The sequence below is a fragment of the Pseudophryne corroboree genome, chromosome 5 (assembly GCF_028390025.1).
Source record: "Pseudophryne corroboree isolate aPseCor3 chromosome 5, aPseCor3.hap2, whole genome shotgun sequence".
In the NCBI taxonomy this organism is placed as follows: Eukaryota; Metazoa; Chordata; class Amphibia; order Anura; family Myobatrachidae; genus Pseudophryne; species Pseudophryne corroboree.
In genome coordinates, this window is record NC_086448.1 from 611,591,456 (window position 1) to 611,615,340 (window position 23,885).

Here is a 23,885-nt window from a genome sequence, read left to right on the forward strand (position 1 = left end):
TTTATTATTTTCATTGTGGTGGCCTATGTGTTGTATTATTTTTCTATGGTGACCAATGTGCTCTATTATGTTCCTGTGGCAGCCCTTGTGCTGTATTATTTTTTGTATCAGTGCCGATGTATTTTATTATTTTTCTGTTGGGGCCTATATGATTTCTGTGGTGGCTTATGTGCTTTATTATTTTTCTATCCGTGCCAATTTGTGTGTGTGTGTGTGTGTGTGTGTTTCTATCTGTACCAATGTGTGTGTGTTTTTACCTACAATGTGGTCAGTAATGCAGTGTAGGGTATAGAGGGGTCTGTAGTGTAGAGTAGGGTATAAATAATAATAATAATAATAATAATAATAATAATTTTATTTATATAGTGCTCTTTCTCCAATAGGACCCAAGGCGCTTAACAGATACATAGCATAATATAGTACAGAAAATAATGTAAATAAAGTACATTTTCATAAAATACAGAAGCATGAAGATACTGAAAGGGACATTATGGAAATGCTTGAGTAAACAGAAAAGTCTTGAGTCTACTTTTGAAGGATTCTATAGTTGGGGCCTCTCGCACTGTGCGGGGAAGTGAGTTCCATAGAGTCGGAGCCGCATGACTAAAAGCTCGACCCCCAGATGAATTACGGTAGATTCTAGGTACTGCTAAAAGTCCTTCATCTACAGATCGCAGTAATCGAGTGGGGCAGTATGGGGTCAGAAGCTGTTTCAGGTACCTTGGACCTTGGTCATGTAATGCTTTGAAACTCAATAAGCCAATCTTGAAGATGATTCGCCATCGTACAGGCAGCCAGTGTAGGGAGTAGAGGATGGGTGTTATGTGGCTAGAACGGGGCTGGTTGGTTAATAGCCTGGCAGCTGTGTTTTGCACCAGCTGTAAGCGCTGCAATTCTTTTGCTGGTAGACCAAGGTAGAGGGCATTACAGTAGTCTAAACGAGATGATACAAATGCATGTATGACTTTTGGCATATCATCTGAGGGAATTAAGTGCTTGATTCTGGATATGTTCCTCAGGTGAAAGAATTAGGATTTGATTGTGGCTGATATCTGATGTTTAAGTGTCAAGCCACCATCCAGGACAACGCCAAGATTCCGCACATGATCACTGGTCTGTAATTCTGAATCCCCGAGTGTAAGTCCAGTTGGGTGGCTATGCTGCAGTCTTGTCCTTTGATGTTGCGGTCGTATCATAAGGACCTCTGTTTTATCCGGGTTCAGTCGCAGCCAACTGGCGCTCATCCACTCCAGTAGTTCAGCTAGACAGCCATTTAGGGTTGCTATTGGGTTATCAGTGCCCGAAGCAAAGGACAAGTACAGTTGTGTATCATCTGCATAGCAGTGGTAGACCAGGCCATGGCGCCTGATTATTTCGCCCAATGGGAGCATGTATACTGCAAAAAGCATGGGGGATAGTATAGAACCTTGTGGGACACCACATGGCAATGGCACTGGTGGTGATGAGTATAATCCAGATGATACTCTCTGTGACCTGCCTGTGAGAAATGATTTGAACCAGCTTAGAACTGTGCCATCCAGACCACAGAAATGTATCAGTCGCTCAATCAGAAGCCCATGGTCCACAGTATCAAATGCTACCGAGAGATCCAGAAGGATTAATATTGAACAGTCACCTCTGTCTTTTGCCATCAGAAGATCATTTAACACACACACCAGGGCTGTTTCAGTGCTATGTCTTCTCCTGAATCCTGATTGAAATGGATCATAAATATCATGGGTTGTCAGGCGGGTTTCCAGTTGATTTGCAACGACTTTCTCAATAACCTTTCCTAGGAAAGGAAGGTTTGATACCGGTCTGTAGTTGGTCATGCAGTCGGGATCTAAATTAGGTTTTTTAAGAAGCGGTCTAACAATTGCTTCCTTTAGGGGTCCAGGAAAAATGCCTGTCTGCAAAGAGCATTGAACAATTTTTGTAAAGACAGGACCAATTATATCCATACAACCTATTAGAAGCTTGGTTGAGGCTGGGTCCAGATCACAGGTGGTGGGACGCAAAATCCGAGCAATTTCAGCAGTGTCCTTTACATCCACTGGTTCAAAGCTGGTCCATGAAGGCAGGTAGCTTATAGTGGCAGGCTTTGTAGTTTGGCACTCGTTTGATGGCACTGTGGAGATTCCAGCCCGGATGGTGGATATTTTATCTGCAAAGAAGTTTGCAAACTCGTTGCATCTTGCCTGGGAGAGGGTCTCATCAGTCTGCAGGCATGCTGGCTTGCAAAGCATCTCCACTGTGCGGAAAAGTTGAGCTGGCCTATTGTTTGCTGCTGTGATCTCATTTGACTGGAACTGTGCTTTCTTACGAGTGATTGTCGATTGATATTCTACGTTATGCTTTATTAGTTTTATTTTGTCATCCACTAGGTTAGTCTTCCTCCATCGTCTCTCCAGTCTACGCCCCCTTTTCTTGAGCTCACTAACACTGTTGTCGAACCATGGAGCTTGACGTTGTGGTTTGCGAGGTCTTATACGCACAGGGGCGATAATATCAATTGCAGCCATAACATCCCTATTATAATAACGGACTAGGGAACAGGGATCTTCACAGGCACCCAGTATAGCAGAGAGATCCAGATTTGCTGCAAGAGCCTGGGGAGTCATACCCCTCCTTGGACGATACCTGGTCAACTCCACGGGCAGAGATCTTAATTCAGGGGTTGCAACTGAGAACCAGAGGGAGTAGATGGGTCAGTAGTTTAGTGTAGGGTATAGAGGTGTCACTGTTTTTTTTTGTAGAACATAGAGGGGTCAGTGATGTAGTGGTGGGTATTAAGGAGTCAGTTAAAATACTAATCATTTTTTTTAGGGGGGAGGGGCACAAAAAGGGGATTTATGGTAGACTTACCATGGTTAAATATCTTTCTGCAAGGTACACTGGGTTCCATAGGGAATACATTGGGGTGTAGAGATGGATCTTGATCCAGAGGCACCAACAGGCTAAAGCTTTAGACTGTCCCAGAATGCATTGCGGGGCCTCCTCTATAACCCCGCCTTCAGGCACTGTGAGCTCAGTTTTGTTAACCATTCCAATGCAGAAGCAGGTAAAAGAGAAGGCAGATGTTAGTCACATAGAATCACATTCTCACGACAGGAGAAGGGACTAGCGGTTAATGCCATACAAACCCAAAGAAGCTAAGTGCGTCAGGGTGGGTGCCCTGTGGAATCCAGTGTACCTCGCAGAAAGAGATTTAACCATGGTAAGTCTACCATAAATCTCCTTTTCTGCAGCGGGGTACACTGTGTTCCACAGGGAATACATCAGGGATGTCCTAAAGCAGTTCAAGGAAGGGGACGCACATTAGCAGGTATGAGAACCCGGCATCCAAAGGAAGCATCCTGGGAGGTGGAAGTATCAAAGGCATAGACCCTACTAAATGTGTTCACTGAGGACCATGTAGCCGCCTTGCACAACAAGCGGATGCGCCACAACGGGACACCCAAGAGGGTACAACAGATCGAGTAGAATGGGCTTTAATAGCAGCAGGAGCTGGGAGTCCAACCTGCGCATAAGCTTGTGCAATCACCATTCTAATCCATCTGGCCAAGGTTTGCTTAGTCGCAGGCCAGCCACGTTTGTGGAAACCAAACAATACAAAGAGGGAGTCCATACCACACTCAAAGACCGCTCTTTGGAGGACAAGTCAGAAGAGATGAAGGCTGGAACCACAATATCCTGATTAAGGTGAAAATATGACATCACCTTAGGTAAATAACCAGGGCAAGTTCTAAGAACTGCTTGATCACGATGAAATATCAAAAAGGGTGGACGACAGGACAAAGCGCCTAAGTCTGACATCCTTCTAGCAGAGACAATAGCCAGGTCCTGATATATCAACACCTATATGAATTATGATTCTCACGTGAGTGATATTATAGGATGTACAGTCAGAAGGAAGAGGGGCATATATCATGTGCCCAGTTTCTACTTTTGCGAATCTGCTAAATAGCATAGAATTAGCAATGAGAGAACCGTGCCTGGCACGCGTATATGCCCCAAGACCTGTATCTGCTTTTAACCAATCTTGTGCCCATGGGTTGGCACTGGTTAATGAGAGTACAGGGGAGAGGTCCATACTAGAGGTAAGTATGGTAATACAAATATGCCCAACGAAAATAATAAATTGTACTGTGAATTCATTTCTTATGGTACTATAATGATATTCCTTGCTTAAATTAGCAGTGTGGAAAAGAATATCTTAGGAGGAGGACATTTGTTTAGTGAGTTATCAGTACAGGGTAATTGCATTTAATAGTAGTGCTAGGAAGGAAGTTTCTCATGGAGGTAGCATCAGTGGTTTCTGCTGTCAACAATCATATCAAAAGACATCGAATTGCTGATGAGAGGACCAGAGGATGCTTCTCCAGATGCTACCTCCATGAGAAACTTCCTTCCTAGCACTACTTCCTTCCAAGCAGAAGATAGGTTAAAAGCAGATACAGGTCTTGGGGCGTATACGCGTGCCAGGTACGGTTCTCTCATTGCTAATTCTATGCTATTTAGCAGATTTGCAAAAGTAGAAACCGGTCACATGATATATGCCCCTCTTCCTTCTGACTGTACATCCTATAACATCACTCACGTGAGAATCATAATTCATATAGGTGTTGATATATCAGGACCAGTTGATATCTCTCAGCAAAGGTTTATCTATGATGTGATGATTTTTGTTTTTTATTTCTAAACATGATATATCATTCTTTGCCAAATGTGGTTGATGGAGCCAGTATACTTGGCAACAACTGTTTCAACTTTTAAATATACCACAATGGCAACAATTATGTATTAGACTTCCATTTAATGATTCAGCAAGCTGCATGTTGATAGACTGTTGCAAACAAATGGACACATAATAATACACCCTGGAAATATATGGTTTTTCATCAGCTCCAGTGTGAGAGATAGTAAAACAGACCTTTCGATTTTCACAGTAGTATGTAATCACACCAATACAGTACAAGAGAGAGTCTACTATACATGGTTCATTAAATGTTATATGTTGTTATGTCTGTGTTAGTCATTTTTGAAGTCATATTAAAAGTTAAGTTTTAAATATAATCTTTTCTCAAGAGTGCCCCAACAAAACAAGAGTTGTCTTTCCTCTTCTGATTATTACAGATAAATATTTTAGTCAGACTATAAAACTGCACTGGACTAGTAAATATATATATATAACAATGCGCGGTCTGAGACCGGATGTATATATCAGAATACTCGTACAATATATTCTGGTAGTGGTACACTTGTTCTTAACTAACACTATCTTAAAATGACATGTAGAATACTTACAGTAAGTGCCTGTAAAATCACAGCGCTGATGAACCAGTTGGATTTACAGAGGAGACCTTGCCTTGCAGTCCCGGAGACCAGTCGCAGCTACTAAAAGATGGCGCCCAGAGTCTCAGTCAGGGAGTGAGGGAGAGTGTGAGGCAGCTCCAGGGTGGGAACACCAGCAGTAGATGGTGCACGGCGCTGGGGGAGGGGCTACAGGTCAAGCGCCTTTTCCCCTATGCTGGTCCTCACCACCGGGTACTATGGAGCCTTGTTAAAGTGGGTATTTTACTATCCGACCTGTGCTCCTATGCCCTGGTGGATATAGTGGGGTCCCTGCTCTGTTACAGTGTCCAAGCCAGCGTTGCGGTTCGTCTCCTGAAGCCGTGACCGGAACGCGATTTAATGGTGGGTCCCACCTTGGGGACCCTCTTACCTCTTCCCTTAGTAGCAGCCACGCGATCCAGGAGAGCGTCTGTGGTGGTGTTCCTAGGAACCGGAGTGCCTCCGCTGCAAGTACTCGGGAACAGAGACGGCGGGAGTATGCAACGCCACTGGGGAGGTGATGGAGCTGCAGCACAGTATGTCACACTGACATATGAAGTGCTGTAGCCCTTGAAGTCTTCTAAAAAGCTTTTTCAGGGCTGCCTAGCGCAGCCCCCCTGTTAAGGGACCTGCTTCATGCAGGCACCAACTCTAAAACTGAGCTCACAGTGACTGGAGGCGGGGTTATAGAGGAGGCCCAGCAATGCATTCTGGGACAGTCTAAAGCTTTAGCCTGTTGATGACTCTGGATCAAGATCCATCTCTACACCCCAATGTATTCCCTTTGGAACACAGTGTACCCCACTGCAGAAATGTATCTTGCCTCTGGGCAACTGGGATGAAGTCACGCCACTGGTTGAGAAGCTGTTGTGACGAATCCTTGGGGCCTGAATGTGACTCTGACCATGATTCTGCCAAATTATATGCAAAATAATCCTGTATTTCCCTGTCTGCTCCCTGGTTGTTCTGCAGTTAGAAGAAAGAGTGGAGATAAAAAACAAAACAAAAAACACTTCCTTCCTTATAACTACAGATAAAAATCTTCTCTAATGTGTGTTTCATCCACAAAAAAACATGAAGGGAGCAGTTTAGTTATGTAAGCATTTGTTTGTTATGTGTATTAGTCAAAGTGGGCCCAGACCGTATGCCCTGCATCCATTGCATTCACTTACCCGGTGGCCACCCCTGCCATTCTTCCAGAGATTTCTTCGACAGCATAGAGCCATATTCCTGAAGAAGTCACTAGAAAAGTTACACTGGAGCCACATTTTTGAAAGATACTCAGACATAAGGGGCATGTGCAGTAGATAACAATGACTCTAGCACCCTGCAGGGTCTTAGTTTTCTTATGTGCTTGCACTGGCACCATTTTTTCAGGTGGGAGGGAGCCCACAAAAATATGCAGATGAGCACCCCTGTAAGTAGCAGAAATGGTATATGGCTTGCAGCATCTTGTGAGAGCCGCTGAGAGGAGAGGAGATATAAGATTTGCTTCATTGACAATGTACTACTAACTTGAGAGATGATTCAATAATAAATGCAACAAAAACAAACAGTCCCCAAACTAAAAATAGCCTTCCCTGCTATCATCATAGTATATAGCCCTAGCTATCACCATATGACCATATCACATGAAAGCAATGTTTTCTGCTTGTGTTTTGTAACCTTCCCCTATCCTGTCACTCAGCCCTCAGTCTTCATGCTCTGTTGAGTAGCTTACAGCTACTTTGAAGCGAAGTGTCTTCTTTGTATAGAATTCTTTCCCATCAAGTACTGGAGTGTTACAGGCAATGAGCAAATACGGAAGGGAGATGGTTTCTTGTAAAGACAAACAAGTCTTTTATTATTATTTTTTAAACGTGATAAAACCATTTTTTGTTAATTGCCTGAATTATTGCTACTTAGGATAAATATATATATATATATATATATATATATATATATATATATATATATACGGATAAGGGATACTCAACCTGTATATATAAATTGTAATCGAATTGGCACTCCCATGTCAGTTTTAAATAGGCACCGGTGCCTCCTCCCAAAAGAGGCTATTGCATAGGTGAAGAAGAAGGAGCGGCACTCGGCGTCTTAAATAGCAAAACCTGTATTGAAACAACAACCGGTTATCCGGTTGATGTTTCAATACAGGTTTTGCTATTTAAGATGCCGAGTGCCGCTCCTTCTTCTTCACCTATATATATATATATATATATATATATATATATATATATATATATATAATATAGAATTGTCTTAGGGGGTCATTCTGAGTTGGTCGTAGCTGTGCTAAGTTTAGCACAGCTATGATCCTTAACTCAGACATGCGGGGGGACGCCCAGCACAGGGCTAGTCTGCCCCGTTCAGCCCCCTCCCGCCTAGCGACCGCCTCTGTCTCAGAGGCGATCGCTAGGCAACGATAACTGCCATGCACCGGCGCACTGCGGCGCCGGCGCATGTGCAGTTCCGACCCGATGGCATGGCTGCGATGAAGTGCAGCATGCGATCGGGTCGGAATGACCCCCTTAGAGAGTGATTACCATGAACACATGAGCACTTGCTGTGAACATTGTCAAATGTCAAAATCAATGTATTAAATGAATGTGGTGTGAAGCAGCCATAGGGGCTGGTGCAGAGTTGAATGAAAGTCATATTGTGAAGCGTACAGTATCTGAATTTTGTTTTCACTTGTGTGCATGTCCCGAAACCACATGTACGCAACCTCAGATGATGCAGATTTATATGCCAACTCAATGCATCTCCACTTGCAACTTAAGTGGCGCATCTGGGCTGTAATGGTGCAATCTTATGTAGGCTAAGTTCAGTCAGAGTGTGTTGCAGTTACAATAGGGGAAGCAGATACAATACCACTAGTCAGGATCCCGGAGGTCACAATACCGCCGGTATATCGGTGCCACAGGCTTTTCTCCCTCTGTGGGTGTCCACAACACCCATAGAGGGAGAATATAACCTGTGGTAAGCGCAGTGAGCCACCGTGCCCACAAAGGGCTTTCTAGTGCTCACCCCGCTGCCAGCATACTGGTGGCTGGGATCCCAATGTCGGTATACCGATGGTCAGGATCCTGGCCACCGGAATTACATACTGATCTGATTGCGAGCTATGCAGAGCTATATGTATCCGTAATTACTTTGAGGAAGCCAGATCTTGAAGTGCTGGAGAAACATGTTAGGGTGTTTATACATATACCACTATCTGGAATCTACTTACATGGCCAAAATCTGGATATCATTGTGATCCTAAACTGTGTATGGATGGATATTATCATTATATCAGGACTAATAAAAATGTATGTTTCAATCTATTTTATTCTGCTGCCATGCTCTCAGGTGGTTTCAGCTCCAAATACAAAGTACAGCTTGAGTAAACTGACTGAAGCTGATACTATTTACCCATTCCATACATCAGGTTGTATGCTGGCTATGGGGGTAATTCAGACCTGATCGATAGGGTGCATTTTTTGCATTCCTGCGATCAGGTAGTCGCCGCCTACAGGTGGAGGGTATTAGCTGTGTGCAGGTGTGCGATCACATGCGTTTCAGAACTGCACAAACATACATTTGTGCAGTTTCTGCTCAGATGTATATACACGAGAAGAGAAAGTATGACTCTTGTTTGGGCGCACTCTTTATCTAACAATCAAATATAAGTTGTTGAGTAATATGCCCAACTAGAGTGAGGTAGTCTTTTATACTTGTTCTCTAGGATACATAAAAATTTATCCGGACATATATGCCATAGATCATTGTGATTGAATCCAGTAGGAGATGGCTACTTCAAATTCAAAGAATGTTCTGATCTTAATTATGCCTGAATAACTGCATATAGGAAGATAGCCACATCTTATGCTACTTCCGTCTGCCAAAGATCAGTACAAACAATGTTTGTATTAATAGACCCTGATTGGGTTAGGTATATTGGTGGAAAAGTCCACACATAGAGAAACGATTCTATTTGTTGGCCAATAACTCAGACGGTCGTGAGGGATGGAGGTTCAGAGAATAGTAGGAATGAGTGTAAGTGGTGATACTGCTGTTGGTGTTGAGTCTATAGGGAAGATAATCCTCCTACTTCACTGGGTATTCCCTAGGAGTCGCCCATCTAGGTACTGACCCAGCCTGCCTCCGTTTAGCTTCCAAGATCGGACGAGATTGGGCGTGAACGCAGGGGTATGGTCGTAGGAAGGTTGAACCCTACAGCACCAATGAGAGTGCACCGAAATGGAGGGATGAAGTCCTCCCAAGAGGTGATTAGGACTGGGTGAAGAGGGGAGATGGCAGCTGTTTAGGTAGGTGTGAATCTGCTGTCCACGTTAGACTGAAGAGGCGTGTCCCCTGCGGGGGCACGCTCCACAGAATCGTGGATGAGAGTTCACAGAAGGAAGCCAAGTTTGGGAAAAGCGAGAAAAGCATATAATCATAGTTAATAAAGTATCACAAAATCAGTTGGGAAAACAATATATATATATATAGCAAAATTTGTTACTAAATTGTCAGAATATGCTGCTAGGTAGTATGACCTAAGTCAATAGGGATTGTTATCTAGTCAGTTTATCATATAGGCTTGTGCCCAAAAAGAAAACAGGCATGTGACCACAAGGGACATGATTATAATCAGCACAGCTGGGGATACCAGCAGAAATTAATTGAATAAGTGCTTACAAAGATACATAAGTATACTAATAAAGCATAAGAGTTGAAAAGATGAATGAGGGGTCAAATGTCACACAATCCAGCATCTGCTTTTGGAAATCATTATACTGCTGAAGCATTAGGATTGAGAGAATAGGGGATCAAAGATGTCACCCAATCCTAGTACAACCAGGCAAGTGCCCTGGAAATCAGAAACAGTAAAGGATAACATATCACCCAATCCAATATTAAGCAGGCATATGTTGAGGAGATATGTAATCAGCGGGTAGCTGCAAAAAGTTGGTTGAATAAATGTTTGCAAAGATACATACATATACTGCTAAGGCATTCGCAATATATGAAAAAATTTATAATGAAAGAAATGAAAAAAATAATAAAAATAAAAAAATAAAAAAAAATAAAAAAAATGGAAAAAATGAGGGATCAAAATGTGTCATCCAATCCAGCATCTGCTTTTAGAAATACATAAGTATACTGCTAAGGCATTAGGGATCAAATGTCAGTCTTTTATACATATACCACTATCTGGAATCTACTTACATGGCCAAAATCTGGATATCATTGTGATCCTAAACTGTGTATGGATGGATATTATCATTATATCAGGACTAATAAAAATGTATGTTTCAATCTATTTTATTCTGCTGCCATGCTCTCAGGTGGTTTCAGCTCCAAATACAAAGAACAGCTTGAGTAAACTGACTGAAGCTGATACTATTTACCCATTCCATACATCAGGTTGTATGCTGGCTATGGGGGTAATTCAGACCTGATCGATAGGGTGCATTTTTTGCATTCCTGCGATCAGGTAGTCGCCGCCTACAGGTGGAGGGTATTAGCTGTGTGCAGGTGTGCGATCACATGTGTTTCAGAACTGCACAAACATACATTTGTGCAGTTTCTGCTCAGCCCAGGACTTACTTAGCCGCTGTGATGATCGGGGCCGGAGCTGACTTCAGAATCCCTCCCTACAAACGCCTGGTCCCTCCTCCATTTTTCCGGACACTCCTTAAAAACAGTCAGTTGCCACCCAAAAATGCCCTCTTCCTGTCAATCTTTTGCGTTTGCCGCTGCGTTCTGATTTTTCGCAACATCCCATCGCTGACCGGAGCTCCCCATTGTTGCGTTCCGTCGTGCCTGGGCATTGCGGTGCATACGCATGCGCAGTTCAGACCTGATCACAGCCTGTGAGAAAACGCACAGCAGCGATCAGGTCTGAATTACCCCCAATATTCAATTCAGTTGCATTCCATGTTTATAAACTTAACTTGCTAATGATATCAGTGTTTTATTTTATATCTTTAAAAAGGTGGTTGGTGTTTGTTATGCATATAATATGGTGTTTTTACTAGGACAAGAATGGGGAAATATATATATATATATATATATATATATATATATATACATACATACAAGCTGATGTAAAGTGTATTTTGACAGAGCTTAAGAAAGGACAAAAGCCATTGGTTATATGAGACCAAACAAGACAAGTGTTTGGAATTGAACAACATAAGAATCCTTGCTTCTTAATCCTGGGACAATTGTTCACCTTGTGTCTTAAATCTATATAATTCATGTGAAACATTGTTAGCATGTTATTTCTAACACTCAAAATGTAGGCAACAGTGCCCCTTACTGTTTTTTTTAGCATTTATGTATATTTCCTAATTTAACCTTTGTACCTGAGAAATTGCCTACTCATGAGTTTTCCAGCCTATATAAGCTGGAATCTGCCAGTGTTAAAATTAGTCTTATGAAAACACGGACTGCAGAAGTGCCAGGGTGATCTGAATTTAACTATGCCTCCTGATGCAGAGGGCGGGGCTCCAGAGTTTGCTGATGGAATTGCTGTATTGAACATCTGCTGAATTGATCAATAACCTTAGCTAAGTATACAATACATTCATATTTATATATTCAAGTTACTTGTTGAAGTACTTTTCTGGGAATCCACCTATCTGGGTCTCCTCAAACTTAACCCACCTGAAACAGCCAGCTACATGATTGTCATTACCATCAGCAGGCATATATCGTGCTACTACCATCATATCAGCTGTGAACCCTTTGCCCTACTGATCACAGTGGGGTTTCCTACCAGTATTATTGGATCAGCTGTGAGCAGCTCCTTGCTTATCGCAAAGCAACCATGTTTTTTGTATCATCACTTGTCCCTGGCTCATATTACTATCTCATGGGTATAAGGAGGACAGTATTATTTCATACTTGCCTACTTGACCCTCTCCATGAGGGAGAAAATGCTCTGTTCCTGGACTTTCCTGGTAATGTATGATTGCCATCACCTGTGATGAGCTAGTTAATTGATGAGAAAGGTGTTTCACCACAGGTGATGGCAATCATACATTACCAGGAAAGTCCAGGAACAGAGCATTTTCTCCCTCATGGAGAGGGTCAGGTAGGCAAGTATGTATTATTTCTATGAGTGGTAAGCTCCTAAATTCATATTTCAATACAGACTATTAAATCCCATTGGGGAAGGACTTTTGCTGTCTGCAATATACTTTCCTATATTTCAAACTGTTCCTACTATGTATGAACATTATACTTACATCAGGATTACATCACTATGGATATGATTAAGGGCGTTAAAAGGGGGGTGTACAGTTACAGGGGCCTGGGTCTCCTGCTGAGGGGAACATTTGTCCCACACAACAGCAAAACATAGGTGAACAATGTCTCATCGCAGTGAAAGGTGCTGTGAACACGTAGTATGGCAAAGCAGGAAGAAATACTGAGGAGATGTGCTTCAAACCAGTTAGTATACCTTAAGTATAACTCTGATGTGACAGCAGTTGCCAGAGTTAGAATTCTGGGTGATATGGTAAGGCTTGCAGTGAAATGGGGTCCAATTATGTGGGCTGCAAGCTTAAATGCATTGATCAATTCATGAACTAAAACCCCACTGTTAACTTCGATAACTGAGTTAATTATGGTGAGTGCTGAGCTCTGCGATTAATATACATATCTATTTAGCTATCTATAGTGAACACAATTTTTTTCTGCTTAACAATTATTAACAAGAAAACAGTTTGTTGCAGAAAGTTGTAGGTATTAAATAAGACTGGCCACATAAAGTCGGGGAGAGAGCACTAAAACGTTTTTAAAAACCAACTATACTGCACTAAGGTGGTCATTCCGAGTTGATCGCTAGATGTATTCGTTCACTGTGCAGCGATGAGGCACAAAAACGGTACTTCTGTGCATGCGTATGCAGCGCAATGTGCACGCGCTTCGTACTATTACAAAGAACTATGTAGTTTCACACAAGGTCTAGCGAAGCTTTTCAGTCGCACTGCTGGCCGCAGACTGATTGACAAGAAGTGGGCGTTTCTGGGAGTCAACTGACCATTTTCAAAAAGTGTTTGGAAAAACGCAGGCGTGCCAAGAAAAACGCAGGCGTGGCTGGGCGAACGCAGGGCATTTTCGTGACGTCAAAACAGGAACTAAACAGTCTGAAGTGATCGCAAGCGCTGAGTAGGTATTGAGCTACTCTAAACCTGCACAAAAATGTGCAGAGAGAGTTAGATTTGGGTGGGGTGTGTTCAAACTGAAATCTAAAGTGCAGTTTAAAATTAAAGCAGCCAGTATTTACCCTGCACAGAAAATAGGATTTTACTTACCGGTAAATCTATTTCTCGTAGTCCGTAGAAGATGCTGGGACTCCGTAAGGACCATGGGGAATAGACGGGCTCCGCAGGAGATAGGGCACTTTAAGAAAGCTTTGGATTCTGGGTGTGCACTGGCTCCTCCCTCTATGCCCCTCCTCCAGACCTCAGTCAGGGAAACTGTGCCCAGAGGAGATGGACAGTACGAGGAAGTATTTTTGCAAATCTAAGGGCAAGATTCATACCAGCCACACCAATCACACCGTATAACTTGTGATAAACTACCCAGTTAACAGTATGAACAACAACATAGCCTCGGTCCAACCGATAAAACTACAACATAACCCTTATGTAAGCCATAACTATATACAAGTATATATACAAGAAGAAGTTCGCACTTGGGACGGGCGCCCAGCATCCTCTACGGACTACGAGAAATAGATTTACCGGTAAGTAAAATCCTATTTTCTCTAACGTCCTAGAGGATGCTGGGACTCCGTAAGGACCATGAGGATTATACCAAAGCTCCCAAACGGGTGGGAGAGTGCGGATGACTCTGCAGCACCGATTGAGCAAACAGGAGGTCCTCCTCAGCCAGGGTATCAAACTTATAGAACTTCGCAAAGGTGTTTGACCCCGACCAAGTAGCTGCTCGGCACAACTGTAATGCCGAGACCCCTCGGGCAGCCGCCCAAGAAGAGCCCACCCTCCTAGTGGAATGGGCCTTAACCGATTTAGGCAATGGCAATCCTGCCGTAGAATGCGCCTGCTGAATTGTGTTACAGAGCCAGCGAGCAATAGTCTGCTTTGAAGCAGGAGCGCCAACCTTGTTGGCCGCATACAGAACAAACAGAGCCTCAGTCTTCCTGATCCTAGCTGTTCTGGTCACATAAATCTTCAAAGTCCTGACCACATCCAGGGACTGGGAATCCTCCAAGTCCCGTGAAGCCACAGGCACGACAATAGGTTGGTTCATATGAAAAGATGAGAAAAGTTTTGGCAGAAATTGAGGACGAGTCCTCAACTCCGCACTATCCACGTGAAAAACCAGGTATGGGCTTTTATGTGATAAAGCCGCCAATTCTGAAACACGCCTTGCCGAAGCTAATGTCAACAACATGACCACTTTCCAAGTGAGGTATTTCAACTCCACTGTTTTGAGTGGTTCAAACCAAGGGGACTTAAGGAAACGTAATACCACGTTAAGATCCCAAGGCGCCACCGGAGGTACAAAAGGAGGCTGAATATGCAGCACCTCCTTAAGAAAAGTCTGTACTTCAGGAAGAGAGGCCAATTCTCTTTGAAAGAAAATGGATAAGGCCGAAATTTGGACCTTTATGGACCCTAGTTTAAGGCCCAAATTCACTCCTGTTTGAAGGAAGTGAAGTAGACGGCCCAAATGGAACTCCTCCGTAGGAGCAGCTCTGGCCTCACACCAAGAAACATATTTTCGCCATATACGGTGATAATGTTTCGATGTCACGTCCTTCCTAGCCTTGATCAGGGTAGGAATGACCTCTTCCGGAATCCCTTTTTCCGCTAGGATCCGGCGTTCATCCGCCATGCCGTCAAACGCAGCCGCGGTAAGTCATGGAACAGACAGGGCCCCTGCTGCAGCAGGTCTTGCCTTAGAGGAAGAGGCCACGGATCTTCTGTGAGCAACTCTTGCAGCTCCGGATACCAAGTCCTCCGTGGCCAATCTGGAACAATGAGGATTGTTCTGACCCTGCTTATTCTTATTATTCTCAACACCTTGGGTATGAGAGGCAGAGGAGGAAACACATAGACCGATCTGAACACCCAAGGTGTCACCAGAGCGTCTACCGCTACCGCCTGAGGGTCTCTTGACCTGGCGCAATACCGCTTTAGCTTTTTGTTGAGACGGGATGCCATCATATCTATCTGAGGCAGTCCCCATTGACCCGTAATCTGTGCGAAGACTTCTTGATGAAATCCCCACTCTCCCGGATGCAGGTCGTCCCTGCTGAGGAAGTCCGCCTCCCAGTTGTCCACCCCCAGGATGAACACTGCTGATAGTGCGCTTACATGGCCTTCCACCCAGCATAGAATCCTGGTTGCTTCTGCCATGGCCACTCTGCTCCTTGTTCCGCCTTGGCGGTTTACATGAGCCACTGCCGTGACATTGTCCGACTGAATCAGAACCGGTTTGTCCCGAAGCAATTCCTCCGCCTGCGTAGGGCGTTGTATATGGCCCTCAACTCCAGGACGTTGATGTGGAGACAAGTCTCTAGATTTGACCAGAGACCTTGGAAATTTCTTCCTAGCGTGACCGCTCCCCAGCCTCGGAGGCTTGCGTCCGTGGTCACCAGGACCCAGTCCTGAATGCCGAACCTGCGACCCTCTAGTAGGTGAGCACTGTGCAGCCACCACAGGAGAGATACCCTGGTCCTGGGAGACAGGGTTATCCTTTGATGCATTTGTAAATGGGACCCGGACCATTTGTCTAATAGGTCCCATTGAAAGGTCCTCGCATGGAACCTGCCGAAGGGGATGGCCTCGTATGAAGCCACCATCTTCCCCAGAACCCGTGTGCAATGATGCACTGAAACCTTTTTTGGCTTCAATAGGTTCCTGACCAGGGCTATGAGCTCCTGAACCTTTTCCATCGGAAGAAAAACCCTCTATTGGTCTGTGTCTAGAATCAGGCCCAAAAAGGTCAGACGCGTTGCAGGGACTAGCTGGGACTTCGGTATATTGAGAATCCAGCCTTGCATTTGCAACGTCTTCATGGACAGAGACACGTTGTCCAGCAACTTCTCCCGAGATCTCGCCTTTATGAGGAGATCGTCCAAGTATGGGATAATTGTGACACCCTGCTTGCGCAGGAGCACCATCATTTCCGCCATTACCTTGGTGAAAATTCTCGGGGCCGTGGAAAGCCCAAACGGCAACGTCTGAAATTGGTAGTGACAGTCCTGTACTGCAAATCTCAGGAACGCCTGGTGAGGGGGGAAAATCGGAACATGAAGGTATGCATCCTTTATGTCCAGGGACACCATCCAATCCCCCCCCCCCCTCCAGGCTGGCGATGACCGCCCTGAGTGATTCCATTTTGAACTTGAATCTCTTCAAGTACAGGTTCAGGGATTTTAGATTTAAAATGGGTCTGACCGAACCGTCCGGTTTCGGGACCACAAACAGGGTTGAGTAATATCCCTCTCCTTGTTGGAGATGAGGAACTTTGACTATCACCTGTTGAATATACAATTTTTGGATTGCAGCTAACACTAGCTCCCTCTCTGACGGGGAAGTCGGCAGAGCCGATTTGAAAAACCGTCGAGGAGGCATGTCTTCGAATTCCAGTCTGTATCCCTGAGAAACAATCTCTAATGCCCAGGGATCCACCTGCGAGTGAACCCAGACGTGGCTGAAAAATCGAAGACGTGCCCCCACTTGATCTGCCTCCCTCCGGGCAGCCCCAGCGTCGTGCGGTGGACTTTGCAGATGCAGGGGAGGACTTCTGCTCCTGGGGACTAGCTGCGTGCAGCTTTTTTCCCTTGCCTTTACCTCTGGCAAAAAAGGACGATCCCCGTACCTTCTTGCTCTTATTGGAACGAAAGGACTGCATCTGATAATGGGGTACCTTCTTAGCATGCTGCGGGGGAACATAAGGTAAAAAATTCGATTTACCGGCCGTAGCAGTAGAGACAAGGTCCGAGAGGCCGCCTCCAAACAACTCCTCCCCCTTGAAAGGCAATGACTTCATATGCCGTTTTGAGTCGGCGTCTCCCGTCCACTGTCGGGTCCACAAGAGTCGCCTAGCAGAAATAGACATAGTGTTTATTCTGGAGCTTAGTAAACAAATGTCTCTTTGAGCATCTCTCATATACAAGGCAGCATCTCTGATATGCTCTATGGTCATTAAAATGGCATCCCTATCTAAGGTGTCAAGCTCCGTAGATAAGGAATCTGCCCATGCCATGACAGCACTACAAACCCAGGCCGACGCCATAGCCGGTCTAACAATAGTACCTGAATGTGTGTAAATGTGCTTCATGGTAATTTCCTGCTTGCAATCAGCAGGATCCTTGAGGGAAGCTGTATCCTGAGAAGGTAGTGCCACTTTCTTGGATAAGCGTGTCAGCGCCTTGTCTACTTTAGGCGAAGATTCCCATCGTATCCTATCCTTTTGTGGAAAGGGATAGGCCATAAGAATCCTTTTGGGAACTTGTAGTCTCCTATCTGGAGATTCCCAAGCCTTTTCGCACAATTTGCTTAGCTCAAATGAGGACGGAAAAGTGACCTCAGGCTTTTTCCCTTTATACATGTGTACCCTCGTGTCAGGGACAGGGGGTTCCTCAGTGATATGCAAAACCTCTTTAATGGCAATAATCATGTAACGAATACCCTTTGCCACATTCGGCTGTAATTTTGCATCTTCATAGGCGACACTAGAGTCAGTATCTGTGTCGGTATCTGTGTCATCGACCTGGGATATGGTGCGCTTTTGAGACCCCAAAGGTCCTGGCGCCACAGGGACAGGCATGGTCTGGCTACCTGACTGATCCCTAGCTTCAGCCTTGTCTAACCTTTTATGCAGTAAATTTACATTTGCGACATTCAGCATATCCACCCAGTCCGATGTCGGCGTTGCCGACAGCGACCTGACATTCAAGCACTCCCCCTCCACATTAAGCGAGCCTTCCTCGTCAAACATGTCGACACACGCGTACCGACACACTTCACCCACACAGGGAAACTCTTTTTCTGAAGACAGTATCCCCTTTAAGGCCCTTTGGAGAGACAGAGAGAGAGTATGCCAGCACACACCCCAGCGCTATACCCCTGGAAAGAAACACAGAATGCTTTTCCCCAGTAGCGCTGTGTAGTAATAAAATGCCAATTATGTGCCCCCCCCCCCCCCCTCCTTCAAAACCCCCTTTCACCGTGTGTAAAGCAGGGGAGAGTCCGGGGAGCTTCCTCTCAGCGGTGCTGTGGAGAGAAAATGGCGCTGGTGAGTGCTGAGGGAGAAGCCCCGTCCCCTCGGTGGCGGGCTTCTGTCCAGCTCAAAGTTATTAAAAAATGGCGGGGGCTCTTTTATATACATGTACAGTGCCCACCTGTACATGTATATAGTCTTTTGCCATCAGAGAGGTGTTTATATTGCTGCCCAGGGTGCCCCCCGCACCCTTACAGTGACCGGAGTGTGTGAGGTGTGTGGAGCAATGACGCACAGCTGCAATGCTGTGCGTTACCTCAGTGAAGCTCTGAAGGCTTCTGCCACCTGAGACATCTTCTGACTTCTTTTCTTCTGGCTCTGTGAGGAGAACGGCGGCGCGGCTCTGGGAGTGAACGCCCAGGACGAACCTGTGTTCACCCCCTCTGGATCTAATGGTGTCCAGTAGCCGAGGAAGCAGAGCCTATCATTTAAGTAGGTCTGCCCCTCTCTCCTCAGTCCCTCGATGCAGGGAGCCTGTTGGCAGCAGTGCTCCCTGTAAAAAATAGAGAAAAAATCCAAACAAAAATGCTTTCTAGGCAGAGAACTCAGGGGAGCTCCCTGTAGTGCACCCATTTCCCTCTGGGCACAGTGTAAAAACTGGAGGAGGGGCATAGAGGGAGGAGCCAGTGCACACCCAGAATCCAAAGCTTTCTTAAAGTGCCCTATCTCCTGCGGAGCCCGTCTATTCCCCATGGTCCTTACGGAGTCCCAGCATCCTCTAGGACGTTAGAGAAACAATATAACCCCCCAAATCTAACTCTCTGCAAATGTTATATCTGCCCCCCTGCAGTGCACATGGGCCCTCATTCCGAGTTGTTCGCTCGCTAGCTACTTTTAGCAGAAATGCAAACACAAAGCCGCCGCCCTCTGGGAGTGTATCTTAGCATAGCAGAATTGCTAACGAAAGATTAGCAATTCAGCTATTAAGTATTTCCTTGCAGTTTCTGAGTAGCTCCAGACCTACTCCTAGATTGCGATCACCTCAGTCCGTTTAGTTCCTGGTTTGACGTCACAAACACGCCCAGCGTCCGGCCAGCCACTCCTCCGTTTCTCCAGCCACACCTGCGTTTTTACATGGCACGCCTGCATTTTTTAGCACACTCCCTGAAAACAGCCAGTTTCCGCCCAGAAACACCCACTTCCTGTCAATCACACTACGATCAGCAAAGCGATTGAAAAGCTTTGTTCCCCCGTGAGTAAAATAGCATAGTTTTGTGTAAAATTGCTTAGCGCGTGCGCCCTGCTGTGCATACGCATGCGCAGAACTGCCGGATTTTAGCCTATTAGCAATTCTGCTAAAAATAGCAGCGAACGAACAACTCGGAATGACCACCATGGTTTTGCCCAACTGCTAACAAATTTGCTGCTGCGATCAATTCTTAATTAGGCCCTTAGTGCAGTATAGTGGGTTTTAAAACCGTTTTAGTTTCTGCAAATACAGAAACCCTATGTGTACTGAAGGCCAGTAACCCCAATCTAAGCTATGTAAAGGAGACAGTCTTTATTACTTTTGGAATCAGGTTACTCTATAGTTTATAATTTATGCAAATTGTTCAACAGGCTTCAGCGACCATTCTAAATAAGCAGTAAATTGCAGATGCAATACCTTGCTGTTTGAACATAAATGCATCATTTATGAGAAGCAATAGAGTAGTCTGATGTGATAAACAGGTCTCTGGTGGAACACTTTTATACCAACATTGACAGTATACTGCAATTAAAAAAAAACTCTTTTGAGGGAGCAACACCATTGCTGTGTAATCTAATAAACAAAATCTATAACCAATGGTAAAGACTAAACTATTCCTATCTACAGAGATAATCCATAAACCCTTCTTTCTGGCCACTGATCATGAGAACATGGGCTACTACTGAGGATTATCACTAGCTGGTGCCATGCCTGGTGCTGCTCAGGGTGGTGCCCACAGGGAAGAGGTGCCAATATAAAATTACACTGTTGCATGTGACCCAGAATCAAGCCCAGTGTCTCTATGTAACCTCAGCAGCATCCACAATTAAAATCCTGTACACTTTACATACAGCAACCACCGCTCTTACCGACCATTGTAAATCCAGTCGCAAGGCAAATAACTACAGAATAGCACCTGATTTTTTTCCTTTTAAGAGCCAATACTTTTATAGTGCATGTGGTGGGGTCTTAAACATACATATCACATGGAAAAAAGTGTTATAATACTGTTAGAGTCACCTTCACCTGTTAATCTGGCCCTGAAACCCTGTTATTTTATTGAAATATTTCTCAATGACAATCAAATAAAAAATATTTATGATAGATAATAGATAGATAGATAGATAGATAGACAGACAGGCTGATCATGTGACTTGCTATAAAACGGTCAGTGGCATTACTATGGAAGTGCAGGCCACACCCAGGTGTCTCCCTCTGAGGGACTAAAATGCTGACTCCTCCTCAGTGACAGGAGCCGGTTGCTGCACTGTAATATTACATGAATACTTGGCTCCTGTCACAGAGTAGGAGCCGGCAGTACAGCCAGACAAGTCTCTGGGTGCAGCCCAACATCTACGAGAATGCTGGGCACGCCCTCGGAGTGATGAAAACTGGGTCGGCCCATGAGGCCATGCCCCTTCTTGCCTCTGTGTTCATGGGGCTATACAGTGCACCGGGTGTCACTGACCCCAGTGACACCCTCCATCAACTGTTTCTGTTAATATGTCTACTCACCATGTATTGTTAACCTAAATGCTTGATAGTTAGCTACACTATCAGCCCCAGTGTTTCCTTAAATATGAAAAAGCAGAAATATCATCATTTTGACAGGCAAATAGAACTACAAATTTAATACTATGATTAATGGACAACTGTGTGGAAAGCTGGGCTGCTGGTCATCATTTTGACATCATGGTGATGGGCCTATATTTATGTGCAGGCCTGGGGATATAGTCCCATCCAATTGTTAATCTGGTCCTGAATCCTTGTTATTTTATTTGAGAATTTTTCAAGAGATAAAATAAAAAATAATTACATTTAAAAACTGAGTTTAAAAAGTACTGTAAAATGAAGTAGAGGGCAGCCACAATTAACCAATTAGTGCCGCACTCCACCTTGTTGGAATAGCAAGTGGCTACATGCAACGTTTACATTTACACAGCATCCACAGCAAAGTGCTTGTTGTTGTGTACGTTGCTGCCACAACCTCTACACTTGCTTTCCCCCCCTGCTTCAAGCACTGCATGCATGGACCCTGTCCTTCTGAAGTTTGATGTGGACTATGCTGGGATCAGCCACTAGAACAGAAGGTCAAAGACCCGTACCTGCTCCAAGCCCAGAGTTTCACTGCCATAACTCCTAGCTCCTCATCACACCTCTGACTGCCCCATCTCCCCATGTTTGCTCATGTCTGTAGCTCTCTGACACCCCCTTTCCCTTTCCCCTGTCTCTGGTACACTCTGTGTCTCTTTACTCATTGTTTGTGTCTATAAGTTTTTGTATGCCTCTGCTGCCCTCCACAAGTGTGATTTCCCCCCCCCCCCCCCTCCCTCCATTGTGTTTTATCCCTATCTCTTGTTTCTATCACTGTCTACAATGTTATGAGCATAGTAATGTCTACATATGTGTATACTACTGTGCTGCTTTCTAATCTCTAAACCCCCCAATTGTTTGGCATTAATAGCAGCACAAATCTGAGGGCAGCCTGGGATCAAGCGGATCTGCTAAAGGACCTAACAATCATGGCACCAGATACACCTCATGAGTAAAGCAGGGTGCTCTGCACATTCGGGGAGGGAAGAAAAGGGGGGGGGGGTAGAATTGCAGGCAGGGACTTATGACCCATTATTTTTTTCCCTAAAGTTACCAGAAAGTGTTAAAATTAAGGGGTGCCCACATTCATAATCAACAACTGTTGCATTCAGCTCTCCCTACTGTTTGCCCGTGGACCCATGTGGCGTTAGTCTGGTTCACAACACCAGCACAAGTGAATTTGGCAGCAGGACAGAACTGGTCTGGAATTCCCTCAATTCCAAGATAGTGCGTGGGTTGCATGTCACACTAAGGAGTGCAGTGTTATACTCATTAAAATATAAAGCAGGCATTCTCAACCTCGACCTTCAACAGTGCAGGTATAAGTGATATCCAGGCTTCAGCACGGATGATTACATCAGAATAACTGAGGTACTAACTAAGTCACCTGTGCTCAAGCATGGAAATCACTAAAACCTGGACTGTAAGTGTGCCTGAAGGACTGAGGTTGGGAGTGACTGCTATAAAGCAATGGACTTTGGATTTTCTAAAGATCCGAGCAGGTTCAAGAAGATCAGCTACAGTATGTAGCACTACAGAGGGTGGAAAATGTTAGCAAAAGACTGCATAGGGCACCTATTTATTATTTATTAACAGTTTCTTATATAGCGCAGCATATTCCGTTGCGCTTTACAATTAGAACAACAGTAATAGAACAAAACTGGGTAAAAACAGACAGACAGAGGTAGGAAGGCTAGTGTGCCTGGAGCAGCATAAACTCCCCAGGCTGGGCATATTAGCATATTGCTCTATCCTCAGGCATTTGGGGAGGTTTACTTTAAGGGGAGGAGCATTTGTTTGAGTCATTTGAATTTTATTGGCTTATTGCAGGTTTGGGGGGGGGGGGGGGGGGGGTTTGATGATGTTATAGTAGTGCAGGCCTGGCCAACCTGTGGCTCTCCAGATGTTGTGAAACTACACATCCCAGCATGCCCTGCCACAGTTTTAGCATTCCCTAATAGCAAAACTTTGGCAAGGCATAATGGTACTTGTAGTTTTACAACAGCTGGAGAGCCACAGGTTGGCCAGGCCTGTAAGTAGTGAATCCAGAAAGTTCTTTCTCTTTCCTGTTAATTCGTTGCCGGCCCTCCCGCCCTAGGTGGGATGGGTTGTTTGTTGTTTGTTGTGTCGGTTTCTGTGGTGGCCAGTTCAGAACGGTTTATTTGGTTGTCTCTTAAACAAAAAGTGTTTTGTATACAATAGAATGTTTTATGGCTGATTCACTTACTAAATATCAGGGCTAAGCTTTAAAATATTTCCATTAATATAATTTGGAGTTATAACATGCAGGACCCTCTGAAAACCCTACAATAGATTTCCCTCACACGGCACAATGGAGATGTACATTATCGAGAACAAACAATTGTGCACTCTGCAGCTTTATCATGTTATTTGTAAGATATGTGCTTCCTTGCTACTGTAATTGCAGGGATTTTTAATGATTAAAACAAAATTACTTCCAAAAAATTTACCAAATCTTACAATCTCTCGTTTTGATAACAAAATATACAAA

General features: G+C 44.5%; 1 protein-coding gene and 1 pseudogene across 14 annotated transcripts in view; both read right to left on the reverse strand.

Annotated features, from left to right (window-relative positions):
- Positions 1-23,885, reverse strand: part of PTPRM (protein tyrosine phosphatase receptor type M) — a 1,209,695-nt gene that overhangs the window by 129,762 nt on the left and 1,056,048 nt on the right. The window lies entirely within an intron of this gene.
- On the reverse strand, positions 9,421-9,539 carry LOC134930550 (5S ribosomal RNA; annotated as a pseudogene).